This window comes from Mustelus asterias, chromosome 4, assembly GCF_964213995.1.
Source record: "Mustelus asterias chromosome 4, sMusAst1.hap1.1, whole genome shotgun sequence".
Taxonomy (NCBI): Eukaryota; Metazoa; Chordata; class Chondrichthyes; order Carcharhiniformes; family Triakidae; genus Mustelus; species Mustelus asterias.
Genome location: NC_135804.1, coordinates 97,151,834 through 97,169,995, shown reverse-complemented (window position 1 = coordinate 97,169,995; position 18,162 = coordinate 97,151,834). Strand labels below are relative to the sequence as shown.

General features: G+C 44.2%; 1 protein-coding gene across 2 annotated transcripts in view; it reads right to left on the bottom strand.

Moving 5' to 3' along the window:
- Positions 1–18,162, bottom strand: part of efnb1 (ephrin-B1) — a 185,197-nt gene that overhangs the window by 76,514 nt on the left and 90,521 nt on the right. The window lies entirely within an intron of this gene.

Here is an 18,162-nt window from a genome sequence, read left to right as displayed (position 1 = left end):
GTGTTTCCACTGGCATTCATTTGCATCCATCACTCACCTGATGAATGCACGCTATGATTCACGCCGGTCAGCCTGGCTGTTCAGAAATCAGGGCACCCCAAACTCTGCATTCGTGAAATGTCCCCCTCAACGCAAAAAGGAAAGGTGCTCTCCTCACCTGCTGACCAGGGGCGCACCACCAACCCCTCAGCAAAAAAGGCACCTCCCCATCACCACTCAAATAATGTGTCACCCTGCCCACACATGCAGGCATGAGGGTGACCCGAACTCCCCCCCCCCTTCATCCTCCTCCCCCCTTAGACTCCCACTCAATCCCCCTCCCCCCTCAGACTCCAATTCAGGGCTTTAACACGCCAGGTCCATGCTTGTCAGGACCTGCACCGAAGCCCGTCCAGTGCAGTTCTCGCTTTTGACGGGGGGGGCAGGAGAAATGACAACACGCATGGGTGCATCACAGGAGAGCTTTCAATTGTGCTTTAAGCCTGTTAATTACATGGAACAGAGGGGATTTCCATGAAATCATGTTCCCGCCCACTGTGAATGGGAAGCTGATCAGGGTCAGTGGGGCAGGTTAGGCCTGGTGAATGGCGACGAGTTTGCCACCTGATAGGAATCCCGTTGTAGCCCCAGTGCCTGATTTAGCAGGATGTTGGGAATCCCGCCCGCAGTGAACGGGGCCAGTGAATCCCTCCCCAATAAGTCTACTGAATTGGAAATAAGTCGGTTTTGTACAGTATAATGTAACTGAGGTTTAGTAAGATTGACCCCAGAGTATATTTATGCAAATGTTTCGCTGTTACCCTTGGTCTTGGTATTACGGTTAATGCAAGAGTGAATACATTATCTCTTTCCTCCCCCCACTTGCCTGTGTGTGTGTTTTTTTTAAATAACTCTAGCAGTCATTATTTCTCAGACATTTTGGTCTGGTTTACTCAGCAATCTCCATAGATTATAATGAGAAAAGAAAAAGAGGACAAAGAAAGAGCAAAATGAACGCCAACCACAAATAGTTAACGTTGTTGTGAAAAGAGACAAGGGAAAAACAAGTTGAGGAGAGAGCAATTCCCCAGGAGGCTCAACAGGAATTTAATGTCACTTCAATTATATCAAAATCTATTTATAGTTACTGCTCACTGTAGGCATGTGCCTGTGCCCTGTAGCATTAATAACGCAGCATATATGCCTCGGGAGGCAAGGGAGAATTATAGCAGCACATAGCATCAGGTCTATCCTTTTGATTCTCACTGCAGGGGTCTGAGCCCTTGACCTAACCATACAGGACAGCAAGGTGCTTCAGTCATTGTTGCTCCCCACAGACATTTCCCATCACTGGGGAATAACCACATCCAGAATAAGAAAGCATAAGCATAAGTTTACAGCAATTGGCCATGTGCAATATACAGGAAAAAAAGGAAAGAACTCATTTAATCCACAAATGTTTCAAAATGCTTCAAAGCCAGATGAATTGCTTGTAGTCACCATTTCATAGCAGATGCAGCAGTCACAAATGGACAGTGCAAGGTCCCACAAACAGTAATGAGATAAATGACCTGTTAATCGGTCTTTGGTGATGTAGGTTGAGGCGGTCGTAAGGCCCTGGAACTTCCCGCTTTGATTTTACATGAGGTTTATTATGTCAACCTGGGCCAATGAAGCACACAGGATCTATCTAAAACTCATTCAAAGGATGATGATTACAACAATGCAACACTCATTCAATGCTGCAATGAAGTTTCTACCTTGATCATCTGCTTGAGTCCTCAGTTACACCATAAGACCCATCTTCTGAGATGGGCTACCTACAGCTTCAAAGCTGTATTAAGGAAGCATTTTCACCGGTTAATATGAGCAGAATGTTAATATTTCATGATAGAGCACAACTGTCGCACAATGATCCAAAGAAATAAAGACAGAAAGAAAGAGAGCGCGCGAGAGAGGGAAAGTCCAGGAGATAGAGACAGAAGTGAAACAGAGAAGGAGAAAAGAGAAACAGAAAAATGATGGACATAAGCACAGAGCGAGAGAGACCAAGGAAACACAAGAATAAGAGAAACAAAGGGACAGACAGAATGAGAAAGAAAAAAATACTTTCTTAATGAAGAGGAAAAATATATCCTAAAAAATGGGAGGTGATAGTAGAAGGAGCTCTATAATACTGGTCATAGAGATGTGTTTATAATATGGGTCAAAAGAAAAAAGGGAAGTGGGGAAGCAGAGGGGTTTGAGGAAGGAATCAGGGATTGGATCCAGACCACTTTCAATACGTCTAATGATCCAGCCCCCACCAGCCTTTGGGACAGAAAATTCCAGGGATTCACCAATCTCTGCGAGAAGGAATTGCTATGCATCTCAGTTTTGAATGACCAGCTCTTTATCTTGTTGCTATGTACCCTTATTCGAGACCCTCCCAGTAGTGAAAACATCTCACCATCTATTACACTGTCAAGCCCCCTTAGGAGCTTATGTGTTTGAGCAAGGTAACCCCTCACTCTTCTAAACTCCAAGGAACACAGAAGCAGACCATTTAGTCTCCCTTGATAAGGCAACCCTCTCATCCCAGGAATTAGCCTAACCCTCCTTTGGACTGCCTCCGATGTTACTATATCCTTTTTTAGATAAGGAGACCAAAACTGTATGCATTATTCCAGGTGAGGCCTCAATAACACCCTGTATAATTGCAACAAAACTTCCCTAATTTTAAACTCCAACCTTTTTGCAATAAAGGTCAAAATGTCGTTTGCCTTTTTAGTTACTTGTTGGACCTGCCTGCTAGCTTTTTGTGATTCATGCACTAGAACACTTAGATTCCTCTGTACTTCACTCACCTGCAGTCTCTCTCCATTTAGATAGTAAAAAGCATGTCATTAATATTTAAATTCAGTTTGCGCCCTTTATGGGTGTGAGGCCGATCGCGCCATCAGAACAGTGCCAGGAAGATGTCTTTCAGTGCGAGACCGGCTCGCGGCAGTCGCGAACGCCTCACACGCTATCTTCCTGGCTCGCTGCACTGATCGACTGGTCCAGTGGGCCGGAAAGATGGCGCCCAAAATCTTGCTGCTGATTACTATTCAGTGATTCCTTCTGGAAAACACACGAGTATGGAATCAGGGTAGGTTGCTAAGGCTTACGGGTCGGAATTCTCCTAAGCCCCCACCGTGGGTTCAATGATGAACAGGAAGGGGGGAGAATTTGGTGGAAGGCCCAAAAATCACCTTTACGCCAGCACGCAGATGTTCCCCCACCTACTGCTGTGGTGTTCCAGGGTCCAAGGTCACCAGTGGTCTCTACCCTGAGTTCCGGATGCAGCCCCAGGCATTGTTCCGGTTGAGTACCAACATCTGCATGCCACGTTGTTCCGAACTTGTTTCGCACAGGTGTGTTTTCCCGCCGGCACAACGGACAATTGGGCGTGGGTGGTCAGGCCTTCATCTGCATTCCATTAGTGAGATGCAAAGGAATTTCACACAGACCTTCAGCAGCTATCCCAATCCACCATGGACCTTTCACCAGCAGAATATTCCGCTGTAAATTCACGCTGGCATAAAGGCGATTTTTGTGCCTCCTACTAAATTCCACCTGCTCCCAACCCACACCCAGCTGTCATTGAACCCACTGCTGGGGGCCTGGGAGAATTCCAACTGTGATGTATGTAGCCCTTCTGAGGGAACAGGTCAGGTGACCCTGGGTATGGGCTGATCCGCCCAGAGAGAGCAGTTGTTGTTTGGTGTGTGGAGCGAGTAAGGCCTGCAATAAATCCACCTGTCAGTGGAGTGCGTTTTTGAGGAGACCCCCTCAATAGTAAAGAATTTAACACCGAGCAGTAAGTCCTAGCAACCTATCTTGATTCTGTCCTCATTAGTTTTCCGGAAGGAATCACTCAATAGTGATCAGCAGCAAGTGCAATGATTATCACTTCTCAATAGGTACAAACATGTTTACATTTTAGAGTTGTCTCTTAAAGCAAGCTGTACTACCATAGAAAAATATTTGGCATGCATATTTCTGCAGTGGAATAACAGCCATATTAGTTATCTGTCATCTCCAGCACAACATAATGATGTGATTCAAGTTATGTATTTCAATGCCATATTTATGTCATCAAATGGAACAAGAATTGCCAGATATGCTTTTATGAAGACAGAATTCCTTTAATATCCTTCAACATTACTCCTCCCTGTACTGTCAAACATCCTTTGCCAGATCCCCCTCTTTGCATCTTTGTTCTTTGCCTCCAAGCCTCATCGGTGACACGGACCCATTGTCACATGCTTCATATAGTGGAAACGACAACAAGCAGCACTGCTTAGCACCAACATAAATATTAATGAGATACACAATGTATGAATATTAACGAGACATGTCATGAATATGTATGAGCTTTAACAGATGCAACAAATTCAGTCTGGCAGAGGACAACCTGGTTTAATTTTTGTCGTAAAAGAACTATTTTTGTCTTTGTGATGGGAGTCAGCCTTCTGATTCCTTCTCATTTCTGCCAGCTCTTCAATTTCTCTTTCATCTTCACTTTTTTTTGGAGAGGTAGGTTTAGTATACAAATTCCTTGACATAGAAAATCTGTGGAATAACCGATTACACCAGATCGCATTACAGAAAAAAGGAGAATTCAAATATGTTGAGTGGCAAAATGGCCTGGGTGTCATAACTGACACACTAGTCTCTGAAGGTGCATGACCAATTTTGAAAGGCTATTTGCAAGGCAAGAAATAGACTAGGATGCAGTTTGGATAATGTGGTTAAAAAAAAACTATGGTGTCCTTTGACAAGACCTCAACCCCAAAAATGCTCGGATTAGGTTGATTGGCTATGCTAAACTGCCCTTTGGCGTCAGGGGGATTAGCAGGGTAAGTATGTGGGGATAGGGCATGGGTGGGATTGTTGTCGGTGCAGGCTCGATGGGCCAAATGGCCTCCTTCTGTACTGTAGGGATTCTATGGAACAATGAGGGGTGAATTGATCTTGGACAGTAGTGCAAAAATAGAAAATGACAAAATCAGCAGTCCACTGTGCATACCGTTCACCTTTCTTTCCTGAAAAAGAGGAAGAGAAGGCACAAGGATGCAAAAGGGGCTGCTGATTTCCCATTGTCCGCTTAGCACTGCAACCAACCCAATTTCTCCCCAATGTGTCCAACACCCTGAAATGCTGGGTGACATTAATGTCCTTGGAAAGGTTTAAAGGAGGGCTACGAAAATGAGCTGTAGTCTTAAAAGCCCTTCAATCAGACTTAGAGACCTGGAGGGTTTACTCCAGAAAAAGGTAGACTACAATGAGGTTTATTTAAAATGTTGAGGGGGGGTTAGACGGTGTTGCTGTGGATTGACTACTTAAGCTGGATTGATTAGAAAAAACAGTCATGTCTTATAAGTGACACAAGCAAGAGGGGTGATTCTCTGACCTCGCCGCACTGTACAGGTCACACTGTGGTGCCAAACGGTTTGTGATTTTCCTGGTCCCTTTCTAATGGATGTACCAGATTGCGCCAGAAAGGGTGAAAGGCCAATTCGCATATTTAAATACGCATAGCACATTCAACTCCCAGCACACGGAATTCTCCACGCAATTCTTCTGACGCAGAGGGAGAATGGTGAGAATCACTACTGGTCTCCACAAGCAGAGACCTGGTGCAATGGCCATGTCAGGGGGTTCATAGGCCACTGAAGACCTCAGGTGGTTGAGGGCATCGTCGGGCAATGCCCATCAGGCACCCTGGCAGTGCCATCAGATACCCTGGCAGTAGTAGTTCAGCACCCCAGCAGTGCCAGTTGGGCATCGCCAATGTGTCAGGGGCAATGCGAAAGGGGCGGGGCCTGATTGGAGGCTATGACAGGGGGGCAATGCAGGGGGGGGGGGGTCAGACAGGGATGGATCATGTCGAGGGTCATGATGGGGGGTGCATGTCGGGGGTCAGGCAGGGGGTACCATCGGGAGAGCCCCAATGCCCCAACGTCTGCAACCCATTTCTCGGAGGGGGTGGGGAAACCTGCCACCAGTGAGGGGAGGGGGTCCCGATGTCCATGAGGAAAGGAAGGGGTTCTCCCATCGCACTGTGACATTGGGGCACCCTTGTGAAATGGCGCCTGATCGCTCTGAAGCCGGGCTCACTGGCGAGTTTAAGTACTCCCCTGACCAGTACTGGCACAGAACTCGCCAAAAATGTGACTGAGTGTGGGAGGAATGTGGAGAGGTACACGCTGAAAAAACCAGCGTGGATCACTCCTATTTTCTCACTGTTGTGATGAGAATTCCACCCATAATGTCAGGAGGGGGTCTTGCTTTGTGCGGAGGGGTTTTGTGAATAAACTTCAGGCTGGAGTGAAAAGTGCTAATTCTTTGCCTTAGTTCAAATTTAACAGGGCAAGTTCCATGTTGTGGCTAAAACACTGCCTACAGAAGGTAGGCATGACGACAACCGATAACCCAGGTGATTACCTAGAACCGGTTTGGATTACCTTGGGAGTCAGGGAGGATATTTTCACAGTGATTCATGACACTACATCTGCTATTTAATATCACTTCAAATTAGGGCTTTTTCATCTGTGTTTTAGTCTCTCTCAAAAGATAGCATGACTACTATTAACAGGATGAGACACAGGGAGTGAAGGTACTTTGGTGCAGAGTGAATGTTTGAGATAGGCTCAATGCATCAGCTAGTCTTTTCCTGTGCATCTTATCAAATTTTCATACATTCAAAGTGCTGCATGGAGACTCAATGTTACAATGTGCAGCCTTATTACAGCACTTCCCTTCATCTCTCCTTCTCCATCGTCGGTGGCCACCTTTGTCATACAAGCCAGCCAAACGCATTTCATGTAGAAGCCCTACAGCTACGGAGACTTTCATCCCAGCCAACCTTGTGGATGAAAGAGATGCTTCAGCACATTTGATCTCATTCTTCCAGAATACCAAACCCACCAGCTTTGTGTTAAAGTATTCAGTGCTTTTCCTTAAAAAAATGAATTTGCTATATTGACATCCCTCCCCCTCCCCCCGGTAACCTTTCTAATAGTTTATTACCCCGTGTAAAGAAAGACTAGTTCTTTACAATCTGAAGCCCACACACTTCTATCCTGCTTCCCTGTCAAATCTGAAAACATTGTTCTGAATTTACTTCCTTGCGTTCCACCGAAACTTCAGCTGAATTTTAGTGCCAGCCCCTCAAGTAACTAACTCACTTCTCAATTTGTTCAAAAGACTGGGGAACCTTTGAGGTAAAGCAGCAGACATATTCTGCATTCCTCACAGCAAGGTGAGATATTAGCTCAGGGCAAGTTATACGAAGCAATCTGGGCTTCAGTGATACACAGATGGACTGGGTCATTCAAAGTGTGCATCACTTCAAGCATTCGCTGAAATCCCAAGAGTTCAATGTGCGGCACTCTACAAACTGACATTAATTTAAATATGATGGGCCATATTCTCGTCCTTCACAGTAGGTCTGTGTCAGCTGAGGACTTTTCTTTAAAATGAGATTTGAAAAAAATAAATTGTTAGCATTTTTTTTTCTTAGACATTTCTAGTCTTCAAAACCAGCCGCCTCTTCTTAATACACCTGCTGCTTCTCGTTTCTCCATCTTCCCCATTCCCTTCCCCCTCCATTATTTGAAGTTTTTTTTAAAAAACACAACCTTTGCTCGTACTTCTCTGCGATTGGTTTGAATTTACCGATTTTCTGCCTCACAGAGCCAGCTGAGGGCCACTCTTTTAAGGTGAAATTCTACAAATTCTTCCGTGGAACTGGGATGAAGGGAAAAAGCAATTGAATTGCAAATGGAATTAAACTGCACAAAAGGAAAAAAAGATCAAGTGATGCTTTGTTGAATCTTCAGTAAAAAGCTTTTCTAAATGCTTGATTGATAAATCAGTATCAGTTTTCATGCTGAATTTTGCATGTAGTCTCTATCAAAGAATTGCTCCACATCATAAAACATCCCCAGAGGAGAGAAGGCATGGCACGGTGGCACAGTGGTTAGCACTGTTGCCTCACAGCACGTTGGACCCGGATTCGATTCCCGGCTTGGGTTACTGTCTGTGTGGAGTTTGCACGTTCTCCCCGTGTCTGCCTGGGTTTCCTCTGGGTGCTCCGGTTTCCTCCCACAGTCTGAAAGATGCACAGGTTAGGTGGATTGGCTATGCTAAATTGCCCCTTAGTGTCAAGGGGACTAGCTAGGGTAAATGCGTGGGGTATTGGGGATAGAGCCTGGGTGGGATTGTGGTTGGTGCAGACTAAATGGGCTTCTGCACTGTAGAATTATATGATGCTCATTTTAAAACTCTCATCACTCAATGCACTAACTTTACTCAGATATGATTCTGAGCAAGAGAAGTTCACCAGGACCTCTCACAAAGACTTCATGTCTAAAACTAGACATTGAGTACTGGCAGGATAGTTGATCATGAAAGGTATTGTGTCACTTTGCAGTGCTCAGATTGGGTGCCAAGTTTGCCTTCATTTCAACATTGACCATATTTCAAAAGTATTTAATTGGCTGTGAAGCACATTACAACAGCCTGAAGATGCAAAAGGTGTTTTTTAATCTCTCACAACCAAGCTCATTTGTGCATTAATTTAGTGTCCAGACACAAGAATACTACAGAAGCATGAGTAAGCCACAAGGCTCTTCAAGCCTGCCCCGCCATTCAATACAATCACCGCTGATCCACGCCGAATTCAACTCCGTTTCCGTGCCATTTCCCCATAGCCCTCTATTCCTCAATCTATCAAATATGTATCCAGCGCCACTTTAAATACTTCAGATGAGCCAGCCTCCACCATCCTTTAGGGCAGAGAATTCCAGAGATCCACCACCCTCTGTGAGAAAAAATCTCTACGCACCTCAGTTTTAAATAACCGGCCCTTTATCTTGTAGTTATGTTTTGATTTGATTTGATTTATTATTGTCACATGTATTAGCACACAGTGAAAAGTATTGTTTCTTGCACACTATACAGACCATTCATAGAGAAGAAAACAATCAAATCAAAGTCAAATCAAATCTTGTAGCTATGTCCCCTTGTTCGATATTGTCCCACTAGTGAAAACATCTCACCATCTACCTTGTCAAGCCCCTTCTGAATCTTATATGTTTACATGTACATCTTTTCCAGCAGGAGTCAATATATAGTCAGTAAGAGCCCTGGTAGATTCCTACCCCTTGTTAAATCACTGGTACAAAGGCAATTGTAGTACCCTTTCTACTGATGTTTGGATCGGAGGGGAGGGAAGGATTGGAAGGTGTAGTTAGGGACAATGGCCCAGGCTAACTTTATGGGTCCTTGGCAAAAGTAGTTTTGTTCTTCCCGGCCAACAAAATTAAAGAGGAGCCTACCTTTGGGATGCTTCCTGGCTGGGTTAGGCCACCAGCTGACAGTGGCTGGAGTGCGTAGGGCACACAAACCACCCAGCTCAGTCCAAAAATGGAAATTCAGTTTCTTTGTACATCCATTACAAGGGAGGAAGTGTTAGGTTTGTTAGAGAATATAAAGACTGACAAATCCCCAGGGCCTGATGGAATTTATCCAAGGCTGCTCAGGGAGACGAGAGATGAAATCGCTGGGCCTCTGACGCAAATCTTTGTCTCGTCACTGGACGCAGGTGAGGTCCCAGAGGATTGGAGGATAGCTAATGTGGTCCCGTTATTTAAGAAGGGAAGGAAGGATAACCCGGGTAATTATAGGCCGGTGAGCTTGACGTCCGTGGTGGGGAAGTTGTTGGAGAAGATTCTTAGAAATAGGATGTATGCGCATTTAGAAAGGAATAAGCTCATTAACGATAGTCAGCATGGTTTTGTGAGAGGGAGGTCATGCCTCACTAACCTGGTGGAGTTTTTTGAAGAAGTGACTAGAATGGTTGACGAGGGAAGGGCCGTGGATGTCATCTATATGGACTTTAGTAAAGCGTTTGACAAAGTCCCTCATGGTAGGCTGGTGAAAAAGGTTGGATCTCATGGGATAAAGGGGGAGGTGACTCGATGGGTGGAGAACTGGCTTGGTCACAGAAGACAGAGGGTGGTAGTGGAAGGGTCTTTTTCTGGCTGGAGGCCTGTGACTAGTGGTGTTCCGCAGGGCTCTGTATTGGGACCTCTGCTGTTTGTGATTTATATAAACGATCTGGAAGAAGGTGTAACTGGGGTGATCAGTAAGTTTGCGGATGACACAAAATTGGCAGGACTTGCAGATAGTGAGGTAGTGAGGAGCATTGTCAGAAGCTACAGAAGGATATATATAGGCTGGAAATTTGGGCAAGGAAATGGCAGGTGGAGTTCAATCCTGATAAATGCGAAGTGATGCATTTTGGTAGAAATGTAGGGAGGAGCTATACGATAAATGGCAGAACCACAAAGGATGTAGATACACAGAGGGACCTGGGTGTGCAAGTCCACAGATCCTTGAAGGTGACGTCACAGGTGGAGAAGGTGGTGAAGAAGGCATATGGCATGCTTGCCTTTATAGGACGGGGCATAGAGTATGAAAGTTGGGGTCTGATGTTGCAGATGTATAGAACGTTGGTTCAGCCGCATTTGGAATACTGCGTCCAGTTCTGGTCACCACACTACCAGAAGGACGTGGAGGCTTTGGAGAGAGTACAGAGGAGGTTTACCAGGATGTTGCCTGGTATGGAGGGGCTTAGTTATGAGGAGAGATTCGGTAAACTGGGGTTGTTCTCCCTGGAAAGACGGAGGATGAGGGGAGACTTAATAGAGGTGTATAAAATTATGAAAGGCATAGATAGGGTGAACGGTGGGAAGCTTTTCCCCAGGTCGGTGGTGACGTTCACGAGGGATCATAGGTTCAAGGTGAAGGGGGGGGAGGTTTAACACAGATATCAGAAGGACATATTTTACACAGAGGGTGGTGGGGGCCTGGAATGCGCTGCCAGGCAAGGTGGTGGAGGCGGACACACTGGGAACGTTTAAGACTTATCTAGATAGCCATATGAACAGAGTGGGAATGGAGGGATACAAAAGAATGGTCTAGTTTGGACCAGGGAGCGGCACGGGCTTGGAGGGCCGAAGGGCCTGTTCCCATGCTGTATTGTTCTTTGTTCTTGATCAGCATTTCCAAACTAACTCAGGGGCCTTTGTCTGTCACCCAGTGCAAGACATGGGGAGACATTGCTATGACCACAGTAATGGGAAGATATTCCACTGCCCACCATTGTTGGAATACCACCATCCTGTCTCCACCAAGCTTGAAAATTTAAATGAGGCATGCAAGGTGCATGGAGAAAGTAATTTGAAAGCTCATTATTTTAAATGCAGTTTTTTTGAAGGAAGTGGAAAATCTGGCTTACACAAGAACTTCCCCAATCCCTGTTCATTGAGAATGGCACGCTTCACTTATCTGAGCAACTCAAAAGCCAGAGATGCTAAATCTGGGAGAGAGGAGCAATCTAGTAGATAAAGAGCAAATGTTGAAGTGTATCGGTCAGTATGATCCTGATCCATAAAGACTTGAACTGTCCATGTTGACTTAGCTACTACTATCTAGTTATCCTTGCTGGAAATCCTTGCCTGTACATGTCCAGTAAAATGGAATTGGACTCATCTGTGGCCAGTGATCGAATGTCCTATAAATGCTCACTGTTGAGTCTCCCAGATAAAGCTTGACTAAAGTGGTGAGGTATGGAGGACTGCTGACACCTCAGAGACTGTGTCACAACAAGAATCAGTACTGGAGGTAATTCTGAACTTTAAATGATAATGTGAAATGTACTTGACCACTCATTAAATACCTTCTGGATTTTCATTTCTACTGGCGTCAATAGAAATGAAAGCCTATGTTTAACAGGCGGCAAAGTTGACATTGTGCATTGTACACTATTGTCTAAAATCAAAATTACCCTCTCTGTCTTCAGAGGAGATGCAAGGGGGAAAGATTGAAGGAAAATTTACAGCATACGAAGAGAGAAAAACAGTTTAAAAGAAACGCAGGTTGGACTAGAAGCTGTAGTGATCTGTACCTTCACAACACAGTCCCCGTTATCACTATACTGACAGGAATTGTGGTAAATCGATGTTGATAAGAATGAAGTCATGCCTGCCTTCAGTATATATGTTTTACAGTGGAAAGAACTTTTGACATCAGGATATTCATAAACAAGACTGAAGAATCACAAAGCAAAGAATCAAGCATGGTGTGATGGCAGATAGGTCCAACATTTCACTGTGCAATAGGTACAATAACGGCAAGAAATCACAACTTGATTCAGGCTGCATTGAAAAGTATCACTTGCCCACACAGTGACTTCAAAGACAGCCAGGACATTTGCCACACGGCTGGAGAGACAGATGCTAGAAAGGAGCCAGGAGCTGCTTTGACCCCACAGTCAGACAGGGCAGAAGTTGATAAGCAGGTGAGAGGTTACTCATTGCAGTCAGGCTCACACTGGGACCACATGCCCATTCCATAACAGATGTTGTAACTCTGAGGACAGGATGGGCTAGCAGGCTAATCTAACAAGTTTCACATTCTCACACTTCAACAGGTGGTTATGGATTCCACCGTCCCCCTCACTTAATTTCACAAATAGCACACAGCTAACTATTTTTATAGTTTTAAAATGAGCACGTTAGACACATAAATCCCGATTTCCAGTCTTCCACCATGTAATATTATCCTATCCTTTCCCAATGAATTAGTCAGCAAGTGTTCAAAAGTTATGGGGTCCTGAATCATATAGCCAAACAAGAGCCCAGTGTGCAATCCCTTACCCTATATTGCATTATCTGACCTCAGGAAAGATCTGGTAACCCTCCCAATGCCATCAAGTAGCCATTCTTCCTGCGTGAGGTAAGACAGTGAGTGTTCCCTGGTTACTTCAGATAGTAGGAAGCATGATAGACAACATAATCCTGCCATCATCCAACATCCACATGTGCTTTTCCCAGTAAAAGTAGTGATGAGGATCACAGCAGGAATCTTGACTGATTCTTCCCTTCCTCAACTCACAGAAACTGACTGAGATTAGCTATAACACCCGAAATTGTAAGACCACAAAAAAATCAACGAAATCCCAGATCACATTTGATACCTTTCTCTCCTGCAAAGTTCAGTATGACGCACTATAGTGATTATATTCACTGGACCAAAAGAGGGGCTTATGTAAAGGTTGTTTCTCTCAAACATTATCAGATGCAATCAATGATGTTAATTGCAAAGCTGTTGAATTTTCCACTCAAATGTCTTGCAGGACCTTATACTGCAGATGCCAGTGCACCTTTAAAACCCAGAAGAGTTGCCCATTAACCCTCAGCATCACACATCATTAACTCAGATGACTGTGAAGGTATATAACGTAATTAGATACGAGAGAAACTATTTTCTCAGTATGTGAAACTTGCTAATTCAATTCTGGTTGTTAATTAGAGCAGCCAGGTGCTGTGTCCTCTTGTTTTGGGCTGCATTAGTACTGACTGAAGGAAGGGACGCCTCCATCTCAGTTGCTGAAGGTTAAGGGCATCATTAATAATGTCCAGGAGAAGAGAAGGAACTCTGTTTCTATTGTGCTTCCCTCTTCACCAAGTCAGCCTTTAACACACTTTAAGCCTTGGGCCTTGCATTCAGGCCTATTCAGAACTCAAGCCAGACAAGGCCTCATTCTCCCCTCCAATTGGATTTACATGATTTCACCACTGAGGCATAAACAGCATATTCAGGTTACCATGGAAACCTCAGCTTTCTCCTTCTCCCAGTAACAAAGTTTTTTTTTCTTGGCCGCATTGTGTGTGTTTAAATCAACTAAGTGCACGATAGCATTTGCTGTGAATGCATCTGGTGTACGGTCTCTTAACAAAATTATCACTCATTAAAAGTCCTTCGATCTCCTCTTCTATTCAGCTATGCAGACAGGCAGAATTGTAAATCTCCCCATGAATACCTCCAGACCCTCCTCAGTATGCCAGCTAATTTATTTATAGCTTCATCTTCCTGTCAAGTCCTCTCTGTTTCTTGAGGGCACTGTCTGTATCTACTCATGCTGCACTGCGGGCAGTAGCGGCAACAATATTGCACACCTATCAAACCAGAATTGCTATGACAATTTGCTACATCACGACTATAGCGTTAAAAGTAAGAATTGTGAGTATTTTTATGAGAAGTGTAGCGTGAGATTGGGGAAAAAATATTGAGTGTAGTTCCACAACTCAGTGCAGAACTGCAGTTTCTAATTTAGGTAAAGAATACAAGTGGAACTAACTTACAAATGGTGATGTAAAAGTAGCTAGATCAGTGGAGACAAAGTAAGGACCCAAAATTTCACAAAATGGTTACGGAATAGGGCACAGACAAGGCTAATGAAACTGCATACTTACTATACAAAGTATTACATTATGAACAAAGATGTATTGACAAGTTTAAAATAAATAGGGTACACTCAGTACAGTAGTAACAGTCTGAACAATTCAAAGTGCTGAGATATGTAACCACAATACTGTGGAACACGTCTGCAGAAATTGCACCAGTATCCCAAACACGGGTCAGTCCACATTTGAATTCAGTTTTGTTCACCTCCTGCAAACATAAAATACAATGCGAGGGATTCAAAGAGCAACAGGAGCAACTCCAATTGCACAGGGATGTGGACAAGGAATGATTAAAGAGCATTAGTGTCTGAAAGGAGTGCAGGAAAAGGGAAACCGCACTGAAATAACAAATATCAGAGAACAAGCACACAGAATATCACTGCCAAAAGAAGAGGAAAGGACCAGAGGAAACAAATGGGAATTAGTGACAAGTCTAGTGAGCATAGATATCAGGAAGAATTTCTCTACTTAAAATGCGATAAATCTATAAATGCTGCAGAGAACATAACATTCCATCTCAAGATACATTGAAACCTTCTGTTAAGTTTGGTCAAAGAAAAATCCCATTTATCCAGTTACACCCTTAGGTGCTCAGAATAGTCAGTCATTTCATGACAACATTACACACAGGTGGGTGTACACACACCTGGGTGCACAGGTCCATGGATCCCTGAAAGTGGCAACACAGGTGAATAAGGTGGTCAAGAATGCATACAGCACGCTTGCCTTCATCAGCCGGGACGTTGAGTATAAAAGATGGCAAGTTCTGTTACAGCTATATAAAACTTTAGTTATGCCACATTTGGAATATTTCGTGCAGTTCTGGTTGCCATGCTACCAGAATGATGTGGGTGCTTTGGGGAGGGTGCAAAGAAGTTTTACCAGGATGTTGCCTGGTCTGGAGGGTTTTAGGCATGAGGAGAGGTTGGATAAACTCGGATTGTATTCACTGCAAAGACGGAGGCTGAAGGGCGACCTGATAGAAATCTACAAAATAATGAGAGGCATTGGTAGGGTGGATAATCAGAGGCTTTTCCCAGGGTGGAAGGGCGGATTACGAGAGGGCATGGGTTTGAGGTGAGAGGTGGTAAATTTAGGGGAAACATGCAGGGAAAGTTTTTCACACAGAAGGTGGTAGTGCCTGGAATGCACTGCCTCTGAAGGTGGTGGAAGGAGGCACGTTAGCAACATTCAAAGTGTACCTTGATAGACACATGAACGGGAGGGGAACAGAGGGATAGAAACCACGTATCGGTGCAGGTTTGGTGGACTGAAGGGCCTGTTCCTGTGCTGTATTGTTCTTTGTTCTATTATTTGTAAAGCGGAAGTGTTACCAAAGCAAATTTTGCATAATCATCTTGTGCATTCAGAAACTGCTCATTTGTTAATTCTATAATAGCTTATGAATCCCAATTTTGCATTAATGGGAGGAAAGGCATTGAGTTGAAACATACTTTCCTTCAGAGGCCTGGAATGGGGATAATTAGATTTCCTGAGGCATGGCTAATGACTCTTCAGGTGATATTTGTCTCTCTTCACATTTCCTATGCGCATCAGGCGAAGTGAGACCGGCAGCGCTCAATGGTAGGCAACAAGGGTGGAAGGCCAAGTCACTTACATATAATGCATTTTAAGGTCAAAGAGTACTGGGTCTTTCTAGGATTTCGGGATGGATGCTTAGAGGCAGGATGGCCTATAATTGAGGAGGAATTTAGAGCAAATTTTCCTGGTTGCCTACCTGAACTTTGTGAGGCTTTGTGGGGTTTGGAGGGAGGAGGGCAGGGGGACGGAGGGGGAGTTTGGCAATGGCTGTGAAAGATAATTGAAGTTGCTGACATTAAGTGGACCAAAAATCTACGTTCACTGGGGTCCGTCTAACTTTGTACCATTTTGAGGACGACATCAGAATTTTGAACATGAAAAAGGTAATTCAACCAAACTAGCTTGTGCTAATTGAGTTTATTTAGATCCATAGTATGTCTCCCAAATGATAAATGGCTAAAAGTTAACTGAGGCAGCATAGATATGAGAATAGAAAGAGACTCTGTCAGTATCAGACAAGTATTAGTCCCATCTCTATTAATTAGAACCAGATGCAGAGGAGGTGTGCGCTCAACTGATGGGTCTTTGCCAAAGATCTTATAAAGTTTAAAATGGAGTAAAAACACTTCGAAGTTTAACATAAATGGGAAAAATGGCGTAAAATGGCAGGAAACAAGACTAAGGAAAGATGCTGCTGCCAAAATAAATCTTCAAAATAGAAACTAGAGCCTGTCCGGGCCTTGCTACACATCCTGTGTGTTCTTCAACAGTATGCTCTGGCCACAAGCACCATCACAGATGTAAGCCAGAAACCAAATAACTGGCAAGCAATTAGTGACCAGCTTCCAACTTCAAATCTTTCCCAGACGCTCAAATATCTTCCAGGATGGCAGCAGTGTGACAGAAACAGAATGTTAGTCAGGATCTCCTTTGACTCTTTAATGGTTTTTCCTCACTTGAGGACTGTAACGGCTACAGTAATTGCCCAGGTTGAGCTCCCTGCCTGCAGGTAAGTACTTTACACAATGACTCCCAGATGCGATGACTTTGCATTCAGTATTGAATTAAGCGCAGAATGTGAAGAGGCCTTCTTACTTTCTGTTTCGCTGAAGGCAGCCTTGATCTGGGGATTTCTACTGTTACGGTGCAAACATGCACAAAAAGAAGATTCCTTTTTCCAAATCAGAGTGGACCCCAGTGGGGGCTCATTTGCCCCCTGGCCTAGGCCCAAGAAAAGCAAAAGACGAATACCATCGCCCAATTTTCTTTTCCTTTTCCTTAAGAACTGCTGAGCAGCCTCTTCTCTTGTACACCCTAAAGGAAGTTTCAAGCAGTTCTATGCTCTTGCAAAACAGCACATACCAAAGCGCAGGTCGTCTTTTCAATTCCACACAAGTTATATCCTTGTCACGCAGACCTACATGCAGTGAGCAATAAGCAGCTGTACAGGAGCAAAGCATTTCAGGTGTCCATGTATACTGTTCACTAAAAGCTAATTCACAGTTATCAAAAAGCATAATGGCTTTTATTTTAAAATGGTTGGAAGATGAAATGAGGAAGCTATGCCTCAGTCGGCGGAAGCTTTGATCAGAGCTCATACAGGAGTATTTCTTTCATCCCTGGGCATGGCATCTCAGGAAAAATAATTTGGCCTTGAAGGGGTGCAGTGCATTCACTAGAATTTCTTCTTATTCCTGCATGGGATGTGGGCATTTGTTTCCCATGCCTAATTGTTCTTGAGAAGATGGTGCTGAGCCGCTTTCTTGAACCGCTGCAGTCAATGCGGTGTAGGTTCACCCGCAGAGCTGTTAGGAAGGGAGCTCCAGGATTTTGACCCAGCGACAGTGAGAGATATATTTCCAAGTCAGAATGGTGTGTAGCCTGTAGGGAAACTTGCAGGTGATGCTCTTTGCATGTGTCTGCTGCCCTTGCATTTCCAGGTGGTAGACATTGTGGGTTTGTCGAAGGAGCCTTGAGTTTCTGCAGTACATCTTGTAGACAGTACACACTGCAGTCAAGGTGCGCCAAAAGTAAAGTGAGTGAGTGTTTAAGATGGTGCATGAGGTGTTGATCAAGTAGGTTGCTTTGCCCTTGTTAGTATCAAAACCTCTTGAATATAATTGGATGTGCATTCATCAGGACAAGTGGAGAATATCCCATCATACTCCTCACTCTTAACTGAACTCTTTAAAATCCATTATTGGCACTTTGACCTAGTTAAACAAGACCAGTGATTATTCTGCAGAAGTGCAAGGAAACTCAAGAGAAACTGTTTAAGCCATTGACTTTCCTTGCAGAA